The following is a 10,828-nucleotide window of genomic DNA, read 5'->3' on the forward strand; positions in this document are numbered from 1 at the left end:
AGTGGAGGAATTTGGTTCACCAGTAGTCAAAAATGATTCAAATGAAATGTTTTAACTTTTTTCCTCTGGTTCTTGTTTAGACTCCACTTCAGTGAGCTTTCAGTTCCAGCTACAGCGCTGTGCAAAACTCTGGATTCATCCCTCATTTTGAAAACGGGAAACAGGTAGCAGAGATTTATCAAAACACGTGCAAACATACGTGGAAATAAGGTATATAAGACAAAAACACTTTTTGTTCTGTTCTCTGTCAACATGATCCCACACTGCTTCAACAGTGTTGAGGTCTGGGCTCTGGGGAGGCCAGTCCACGACTGATAGCGTTCCTCAGTGTGTTTTTCTACTTCTACATGCATTACACATACATGACCATATGCACATTATGGCATTCAACCCAGTAAGGATGTCTTTGATCATTTGTACCCATGAGTGGCTTTCTGTGGTTCTTAAGCAGCAAACTCAGTGCTGCATGTGATATTTAAAGGCCTAAACTGGCCTGATGAGAGACCTTGTGCTACAATGTCAAACATCAGCTTCCATTATCCTGAGAGGACATTAGCACTCGTGTGTTTTTCATGTTTAAGAGGACTAATTGCGCTCACTGCCTTCAAAGTAAGAGCGGGGCAGCAGAAAGGAAGTCATGCGGCGTGCGTGAAACTTGCAAAGAGCAGAGGTTGAATGTAAATATGGGTGATTATAGAGCCATTTATCTTATTAGAATTAGGGGGAAAACACAAAGGCAGACATACGTACAGTGTTCACACACATTAAGACACCCACACATAGGCATATACGCACACATACGCACACACACACACAGGGACACGAGAGCCAGCGTGGCCGAGTGAGCCAGCAGTGGATCTGTCCAAAGATGTCTTCCAGATGAATAGGTGGTAATGAGCGTGTAGTGGAACTGATTCTCTCCCATCATCCCCTCCACACACACACGCTTTCCTCCTCCTCCTCCATCTCGTCCACATCCTTCTGCCACCCCTCCAGCCCCATCTCTCCCTCCTTTTCTCAGGGCTCAGGTGTGCAACACATGGCACCTCTCCCACTTTTTCTCCCTTGTTTTCTCGCGAACTTGCTGTTATTACCCCTTCTGTTTCCCTCTCCTCAGCAGTTCTGTCCCTCTTTGAACTCTCAGAGCTCTTTTTATGTGACTTCTCACGCTCTGTCTCACTGTCCTTCTTTCTCCTGTCTTCTGCATCTGCACTTTGCTGTACTTACGCAAAAAAAAAAACCCTCCAAAACCCCCAAACTTTCCACTTGCGGAGGCTTTGAAAGGCTGTTAACAGTCCACACTGTGCCCGTCATGCATCGAGGCAGACTTAGACTCAAACACCTGCACGTCTGGATCCTGTGAAAACGGCGTGGTCGACCACTCTGTCCGCTCGTGTTCACATAAATGCTGCAAATTCTTAGAAAAGAAATCTTTTCATGGTGTTTGAGGGACATTTTAACCTTGCTTATTCAAATAGTCCTGTTTCTTTTTTTGTGCCTCGGCATTCACACAAGACCCCGGGAATAATGACGAGACATAAATAATGGCATCCTCAACAATGGAAGCGACTAAAGGAGCAATCAGAGTTTGACTGAAGAGAATAGGTCAGTAGACTGCGACGCATAAAAGGAGGCTGGCGGTTACAGGCTTTTTGGTGTATTCTGAGGCAGATGAAAAATGTGTCAATAGAAAAAAACAATTGGGACTTTTTACAACCATGTAATTTCCTTTAGTTTTCTAAATGTCTTAACATTACCTTGGATCCATATGTTCTGTCTTTCTTTTTCTTCTTCTTCTTCTATTTTTTTGCCATCACAGATTCATACTCAGAAGCGCACACACAGCCTCGTCCGGGGGCAGGTCCTGGGGGACCGAGGCACTTGAAGGAGTGACTGCCTAATGAGGGAGAAAATCTGTTTTACTGTGGGACAGGAGGCGCAGGAGCAATCAAAACAGACTGTATTTACATTACACATGCACTAATTAAAGATGTAATTGACATCAACAAGGAAACCTCAGCGCAACCCATTTAATCATTAGACATTTATTTCTGCTCTGGCTCATCGGCATGAATTAACAATCCCCAGGTTGGCCCGGGGAAATGCACTTTTGAATCAATCCGTGCATGTCGCGTTGCACCACGGCTGTTATTTCTTTTAGTTAGGACTTCACCTTGCTGCCTGTACACTGAAAAAAGTACAAAATGAAGTGTATCCCTCCTAAAATAATCGTCTTAGCCTTGTGTTCCAGCCCTGTAATATCCCCAAACAGTATTTTCTCCAGCACTCCTTTAACTGTTGAACTGAAGGCAGCAAAAAAAAAAGATGAGCGTGAAGCAGAAGTTATAGAAAGGTTACACTGTAGCAAACATTAAAGAAAGTCAGTCGTCATCAGTTGGGCTAAAGTACTAAAAAGCAGCAGTTCTTCTAGGGGCCACTTGAGGCTGGCTCCAAAAATTGAGTCAATCCCCATTCAAGGTGTACGGATCGATCCAAATATCAATAGTGTCGATACCAGCGCTGGTATCAGTGTCAGATCAATACTAGTGTGATAGGATCAGTACTTTGTTTCTATCCTCTAAGTTCACCATGTAGCCCACTGAATTGTATTATACTGTATAAAATTACTTAGTTTTCATTAATATGTGCTCAGAATTTGTAAATTGATGATGGTTCATCTCATAAATCACGACACACTGCTATCGGTATCGGCAATACCCGTCCTGTCTTTGCAGTATCAGAGAGAATGGATCCCCATAGACTTCAAGGTCAAGATGCTCAACTAAATAGCCAAAATATACAAGTTTACAGCCTGGTACAGCCAACACGTTTGGTTTATGTTCACCTGGTCTCACAGATGTTTTTGAAAATGAACTGATTTTTTGTGTTCATGAACTGAAATGACTGTGTTTGTTTTTGGGTCAATGTTTAAATAATGCATCTCAAGAGGAAACACAGTTCATGTCGGATATACACATTTATTTTAGGTTAAAAACATATGGGAGGTGTCATTTTGACAACCAGCTTTAAAACTTTAAAAGACATAGCAGCCAAGTAACAAGTAGTAATCCTTAAACCTAACGAAGTGAAAAGCTTTCTAATAACATATCTTACAAATGATGTGCAATTGAGCACCACTTATTCCTCCACCAACCCTACAACCTTCAAATGCATCAGTGAACTGATGAAAATCCATGTTTTGGAACATGAGATAATATTGGGGATTCTCTGTTGGGTCACAGGCACATGATAAATGATTAAAAATTAATGTTAAGCAACTCAAATCAGCAGATCATGACTATATCACAACCTACCGGAGGATGTGTTGATTAGTCATTTCAATTTTAAGGCGTCATGGCTGACTGACACATGAGTACAAACACAAGCCAATGTACCCACTTCTAGGCTTCACCTTGTTTATTTGAGCTTGCTTGTAGTGTTGGTGCCTTTTAGAACCTATTTTTAATGCTAATGCCTGATTAAAGCTTGTTTTCACTACTGATGTGTTGCTATTTATTTGTTTTTGCAAAATTTAGAGGTAATAAGAAAAAATTTGAGACAACTCTGCCTGTCAGGAATCTCTGTGAAGGTAATTTTCTTGGTATTCTGGGTCTGGGAAGGCATTAGCTACCAGTGCTACAGCTAAGCTACCAAAGCTACAGCTAAGCTAACAATGTTACAGCTGCCGGTCATGAATAAGCAAACTGCGGAGTACTTCCAGTGTGATTTTACAAATGATGAAATCCTTGTGTTACTAGCTGAACTGCATGGTGTTATTATCAGCACAAGAGCAGTTTTTTTTTAATGTTTACTATACACTGGTAGCTCACTGATGCTACCCCTAGTGGATATTAAGAGCACCTTTCTCTGCGCCATCTATTTTCAGGTAACATAGAAATGAACTCATTCGGGGTGCTTTGTGATTGGCAGTGTTAACTTGAAATTTTGAGACAATAACTCAAAATTTAACCTTATTAACTTGAAATTTCAAGTTATGAATTGTAAAATATTTATTTATTTATTTGGCTTGGTATAAAGAAACATCCAAATAATATTATCTGCTGTGTGATTAATTACAGTATGAGACTATCCAATAAATGTGAACTTGTAGCAGGTATCTGTGTATGCCTCTTACTAAAAAATGCTAAGAGGTTACACTGTTCGCTAAGAGGTTATAGCTTTTACTTAGAAAAAACTCAAGGGCGTTGAAGACAGTGGCAACTTTCATCTTTTAAACAGAGTATGTGAGCTGCACATGCACAATTACACACTGCTACGCACCACATTATTACATATATGACATGTTAATTCATCTGAACTCATCTTTGTAATGTGTATAACCTTGTAGTTAAACTAACTCTTTTCTCCAATGCAATTATCATCAGGAAGACAATGAAGTTCTGATTTACATTCGAGATCTTGCCTGAATGAAAATACTTGTTCTCTATAGGAAAACATACCAGCTAACTACTTTGTGCTGTTTTCTTTACATTATTACTGTTCCCCATGAACAGGAGCCCACTCAGACAATTAGCACAGGACAAATGCACACACAAAATCACAGAAGCACTCACAGGTGTAGTTATCCTGGGATTATGAGGGAGTGTGTTCTCCGATAAAGAATCTGTGTTTGATTTTAGGATTGGTGCAGGATTTAATGTGTGATCAGCATGACTGGCCTTGGGGAAAGAGCGACAGAAAGAGAGGGAGACAGACATCTGAGACTACATAGATTAATTCAGAAAACACCGATTTACAAATAAGAAAAGTCATCATGACTCAGTTCTCGGAAAATAGAAAGACTGAGCTTGCTTAAAAAAAAAAATCAAATCAGGGTTTGCGTTTTCTCCCATTTGTTTACCGCACCAGAAGAAGTGGGATGTAGGAGAAAAGAGTGATTAATCACAGGATGGAGGGATATTTTGTCAGAGTGTGTCTGTGGGTTGATAAAGGAGGGGTGGGTGAGGGTGGGGAGGACTGTGTTTGGGTTTGGGATCAGAGTGGAGACCGATGTGTGAACAGCACTCTATAAAGCACACAGATTATCAGGTCAACACACACAGAGACATACTTACTGAACTGAACAAAAGAGGACCCACTGAACTCTCTCTCACACACACACAAACATGCAAACACACACACCGAAAGAGATGCCATTGGATAAGCGCTCTCAGGCAGGACAAATAAAATACACTCCAGGAGAGCCTCAGGAGAACTGGGCTGAAAGACAAGAGAAGTGATAAATAACTATATTTTTAGTCACTCAAGAAAAATTGGCTAAAAACAACAGCAAGGAGTAGCTTTCGTTGATCATTTTCACCAAGAGAAATAATGAACAGCAGCCTATATGCCCTCTGGATTGTCTCTTGAAGGGTTGCACCGACAAACAGAAAAAAAAAAAATATTAATTTTAAAAAAACATATATGTCTGTTACCCTTTTTCTTAAAAACAAGCCGTTTTTCAAAGCCGTTTTAAAGAACCCTAAAACTGTACCCTACAAAGGAGACCAATGCCAGGTGCAGCACACCGGCAGAGAGCTAAACATGTCCCCACCTACTGGCCAAATGTGGCAACTGCAACACGCTCAAACCAATTCAACAGGCACTGATATGAACCAAAAGAGGGGGGAAATAGCATCAGGGGACACAGGTGATTAAGATAATGGTTCATTTGTGGTGTAAAATGCAGTGTGTCTGTAAATAAGTAGTTCATGCGTAAGAGTAGTCAAAACAACAAGGCTTCATATCAACAAAAGGCCCTTGTCGCTTTAATTTTGCTTGTTATGAAAACAAGCGAATCTGAGTCAATTTAATATGAGCTTGGTCTGAAATCTACAAATTTAAAAAACGGCGCATTCACACATTACAAATGAGAAATAATGAAGTGTCATTCTGTGACAGATTCCTGCACTCGTTCAGGCTTTTAATGTTTTCTAAATTTGTAATATTACCAGGAACTCTTTGATCAATTCAAGTGTTGGTGACCTAACACTGCAAAAATGCTGCTCCTGTTATAGAGGCGCTGATGATTTTCTATGGCAAAATAAGCAAATAATAAAAAAAATGTAAAAATGGGTACATGTGATAATACAGCAAGATTATGACAGGCTTTCTGACTGATTTCAACATCTATGCCTCTTAAAAAAACATTAATAAAAAACATTCTTTTTTGCAGAAATTTTTACATTTGATAACATTTGAAATTTCATCAAATTGATTTATGGTAATATTTACTTTTTTACAATTTTATTCAGGCTTGCATTGTTTCTCATGTAAGTTCACTTCTTATTAAGCTTCTCCACATTTTTTAATCAGCTGTTAAATAGTGAATATAATCAGAACATCATTATAGCAGATCATTGCATTACATCTGCATAAATGAGGGTCCTTCGTGTAGTACAGTTTCATTGATTCTGCAGCCGTGTGTGTGTGTGACATTCCTATGTTTTCTCTAAGTGTAACACTTTGCCGTGTCTTGCAAGTTTGCACGTGGTTTCAAATGATTTCTCTGAAATCACTCCTGGTCACTCCTGATCTGGTTTTAAATTTACAGAAAACTAATTCCTGTGTGTGTGTGTGTGTGTGTGTGTGTGTGTGTGTGTGTGTTTTGTGTTATGGAGACAGATGGATGTGATGCTGGCACAGAATCAGAGAGAACATCAACAAAGAGCTCTGAACACACACATGCGCAAATGCACACAAACACGCGCTACACTCCATTGTGCTTACTTGTACTACTGCCCAGTTAGGCGCTCATATTGTGAACTGTAGCAGAGCTTCAGTGTGTGTGTGTGTGTGTGTGTGTGTGTGCGTCTCAGGCCTTTTTGCAATCCTGCCATATCAAACCTGCAGCTCTGTGATGACAAGGAGCCACAGAGAGGCCCCCCCCCTGTGAAACACACACACACACACACGCATCACTGTGAAACAGCCGATAATGCTGTGTGGATTTGTATTTGTGTGTTAAAAATTACCCAACAATCCAAACAGGTTTTCCCGTTGCCTCTTTCAGCCTCAACGGAGGACAGAAGCAACAGCTGCAATTAGCCCTTTGTGGCTAAAACCAGCCTGATTAGACATCTCGTTAGGCATCGTTAAGGCTTTTACTAACAGGGCGCATAGATAATGAGCCTGCCCACTGAACAACCAAGATACTAATCATAGGATAAAACGCCTACGCATTTAATTGGAGGCAAGAGCACAGAAGAAGAGAAAGGAGACACTTTATAGAGAGAAATAGGCAGGAGGATATTAAGTGTTTAAAAAAACCGACTGAGTGGAGGAGAGAGTGAAAGGGAGGAGAATAAAAGATGGGAGATTGTTAGCTATCCCTAAACTTTGATCACATCATCTTTTTTACGCCTCCAATTTTAGTGAATTTATTACTTTCATTTCCAGTGAAAGTACTAATTATTGCTTTAAAAATGTGATAAGAATCCTGGTAATGTGTGTTCTCACCAGCTTACAGTGTTTAAAATTAGAGTAAGTAAAAATGAAAGTGAGGATAAATAATAAAATAGTTTTAATAACAAAGAAAAGAAAAATGGAAGAAGGTGGAGGTAATAAATACACTCATAAATACTCTCAGCTCGTAGATTTAAGCAATGAAATAAGAGAAGCTACATAAGCAAACTCATCAGTAGTGCTAGTACCTGCTAATTCAGGTATCAATCCAGTGCCACATAAATACAGGGCTTGTATTGCCCATGATAATACCAATACATTTTAATGACCACTAAATCAGTGTGATATTAATAATACTAAACACTTAAGAAAACACACCTTTCAGCTTTTAATGTATTTTTAAATGTGCATGTCTCTAAAGCACTCTGGCTCAACTTCTGCGCTATAGGCTAAAAAATAGTGAACTTAGAGAATAGAAACAGATTCTATTGCACGAGTATCGATCCAGTACTAATACCAGCGTTGGCATCAATACTGTTGATATTTGGATTTATCCGCCCACCCTTACCACAGTTATAACAGTGAGTTAATTATTGAGGTCTCCTGAGTAAATAGGTGCCATGCAGTAAATTATCAGTGACAGGGTTTTTCATCACACAATCATCTTCCTTTCTTCATCTTTGCAGTTTTTCTCCCCCCAAAAAATGCATTCCTTTTTTTTTTTAAATCAGCGGTGGTGATGGCCCAGCAGGAAAATAGTTGTTTTCCCTGGCTAATACACTGTAATCTCCAGTTAACACATAGGTCACATTGGTGCTGATGCAGGGTCAACTCCCTCCCTACTCTGACGCCCAGGGGCATTCTGTGAAAGTCTCCTAGTTTATCACATCGCCGGGTAAAAATTTTATGTTTCACAGTCCTTGCTGCTCTGTGGCCACTGAAACAACCAGTCCAAATGAACACCGCTGCGGTTAAGAGAGAATCTGTTCTCAGGGCGCCACTTCAGCTTGCAGCGGCATACGGACAGATGCAAATGGACTTAATAGTTGCAGTGAGTATTAATTCGGCACATGCTCTGACCTCCGTCACCCTCACCTTGTGCTATTATAACGAGGCCTGCCACATGACAGACACAGCGCAGAAAGGCACAATCACACGCGTTCCGCTAACACAAAAGCATTAGCATATTTTTCAGATTAAAAACAATGTGAACTTCTAAGCACAGAACAGACATATGCAAATGACTGCAGCAATTTACCAAAACAAAGCTGGCACTAATGTCACGTGAAGCAAAGGGAACGGGGAGGTGACATGGCTAACGGACACGTTAACCAAAGGTTCTGTACGAGTGTGTGTGTGTGCACCTGTGCGTGAACTCACTGGGTATGGACTGAAATTGAGGCTAAGGTGACTACACAACAAACTCAGTCATACAATAAATATGTATTTATATGTTTTAGTTGTATGTCAGGTTCCCCACCTTTTTCATCTGGCAGATCAGATGAAAAAGATCACTCAACTCAGAAGCCAGCACACTTCTTTATCTTTATTTAAAATGCCTTTAAACTGGATCTGGACTATTTCAGTTTTATGTTCATCTACTGACTTTTTAGAAGATTGAATGTTATAAAACTTCCAAACCAATCAGCTACAAGGTGTATTATGACCATTTGGACTTAAAAATAAAAAAATATATATGTAAAGGAACATGAACAAAAAGGCTAAGTTACAAGACTGTCTACTTAATTACTTTTGACAGTGAAGAAACTGCTCGTTGCAAATTTTATAATCCACAATGAATGACTTCCAAAGTTCTCAAATTCAATATATTTCATTAGTTCATAGTATTGATATGGTTAAAAGTTAAGTTAATATTTTCCATTGTAACAGATAGGATTGTGGGTAGGGTAGTTGTTCTTTATGACATTTCAAATAAAATGCATTTTTGTTTAAATAAAATCCCTATGCAGAATATGAATGTTATTTTTGCCTCCAAAATTTCTCTATTTAAAAAATTCTCCTTTTAGCCAATACAGTTTACTAGCTGTTCACAAAATTTCAGTTGTTTGTATTTTATATTTAGCCTATACTCTTTTAGCTGCTAACTAGTGCTAGCTAACGGTATAGAATAACAAGCCATGCTTTTAGATGGAAATTTCAAATTTTTTATTTACTTATTATTAAAAATATATATTTTCGATTTTTCACCCATTATATTTAGCTAATAATTCTGACTGTTTAGACACAAATTTAGCACACAGTTTATCCACAAAACTGGATAACAATCTGAATTGTTAGCTATATTTTAAGCTAGCTATTACGGCCCCTTATTCTCTTTTTGGCTCTCAATTAGCATTACTTATTACTGAATTTTTCAGTTTAGTAATAAATAACTTTACGTGTTATCCTTTTAAATTTATTTTTGTTTTGTTTATGTGTCCTTTAGTGAGCGACTCAGCCAAAAAGAAAAGATGAATAAAAAAACATTAGATGTAATCATTTTAAAATATACAGTGACCGTGAAAAGATTATTGAGATGAGAGGGAAAGAAAGCTGCAGAAAAACTGAAACAATCAACTGAAAGACACATGGAGAAACTATAGCTGACTTGGCAAGGAAGGTGAGAACACTGGGAAAGGCTAAACATGAAAAACTGGGAGCTAGAAGGTCAGCCAGAAGCTCAAATGGAAGACATTTACAGCTCCAACAAGACCGTATGCACACACATGCACACACACAAAATAAATACATCTGAGCCAATGTCTTTGCTGGAATAATTGCACAAGCGAACACATCTGGTGCACTTTGAGATCGAGTTCTGGCTCGACGTAGCGATGGTAATGACAGTGTGTGTTTGTGTAAAGGGGTTCATGTGTCCACTCCAAATGCCACTGCGGTGCTTCACAGGGTTTAGCTCCTCTCATTGTGGCTCACAGGAGAATGAAAAATGACCTCATGAAAAAAAGCTTTTCATCTGAATTGAAACAGTCGCATTTGCAACATAATTTTACTGTTTATAACTGATGCATGCAAAAGCAAAGCAATGCTGTGTGTGTCCATACATGAGGTTTTCCTATCTTCCTTTAGATCTTGCAGCTCAGTACAAGCTCTTTTCTTTGCGTGATTATTCACTTACCATGAATTAAGGGCAATAAACTCCAAAATGTGTGCCATAATTTAAGGTTTGCTCAGTCATAATTTGTTTTTAAGCTCCACCTGATATTTACATTTACATTGCACTCTAGTTTATAAGAAAATAAGACATTGAAAGACATTTTAAAAATCTTGTTTTCTGTTAAAATTTGCACAACTTTGGCTGTAGAGCCTGATAAAAAGAACATAGATGACAGTTCCTGAACATGTACTAAGTAAAGCAGTCCAAGCAAGTGTACTTTACATGCAGCTGTTTGACGATGTGTAACAA

This window comes from Astatotilapia calliptera, chromosome 23 (assembly GCF_964374335.1).
Source record: "Astatotilapia calliptera chromosome 23, fAstCal68.1, whole genome shotgun sequence".
Classification (NCBI taxonomy): domain Eukaryota; kingdom Metazoa; phylum Chordata; class Actinopteri; order Cichliformes; family Cichlidae; genus Astatotilapia; species Astatotilapia calliptera.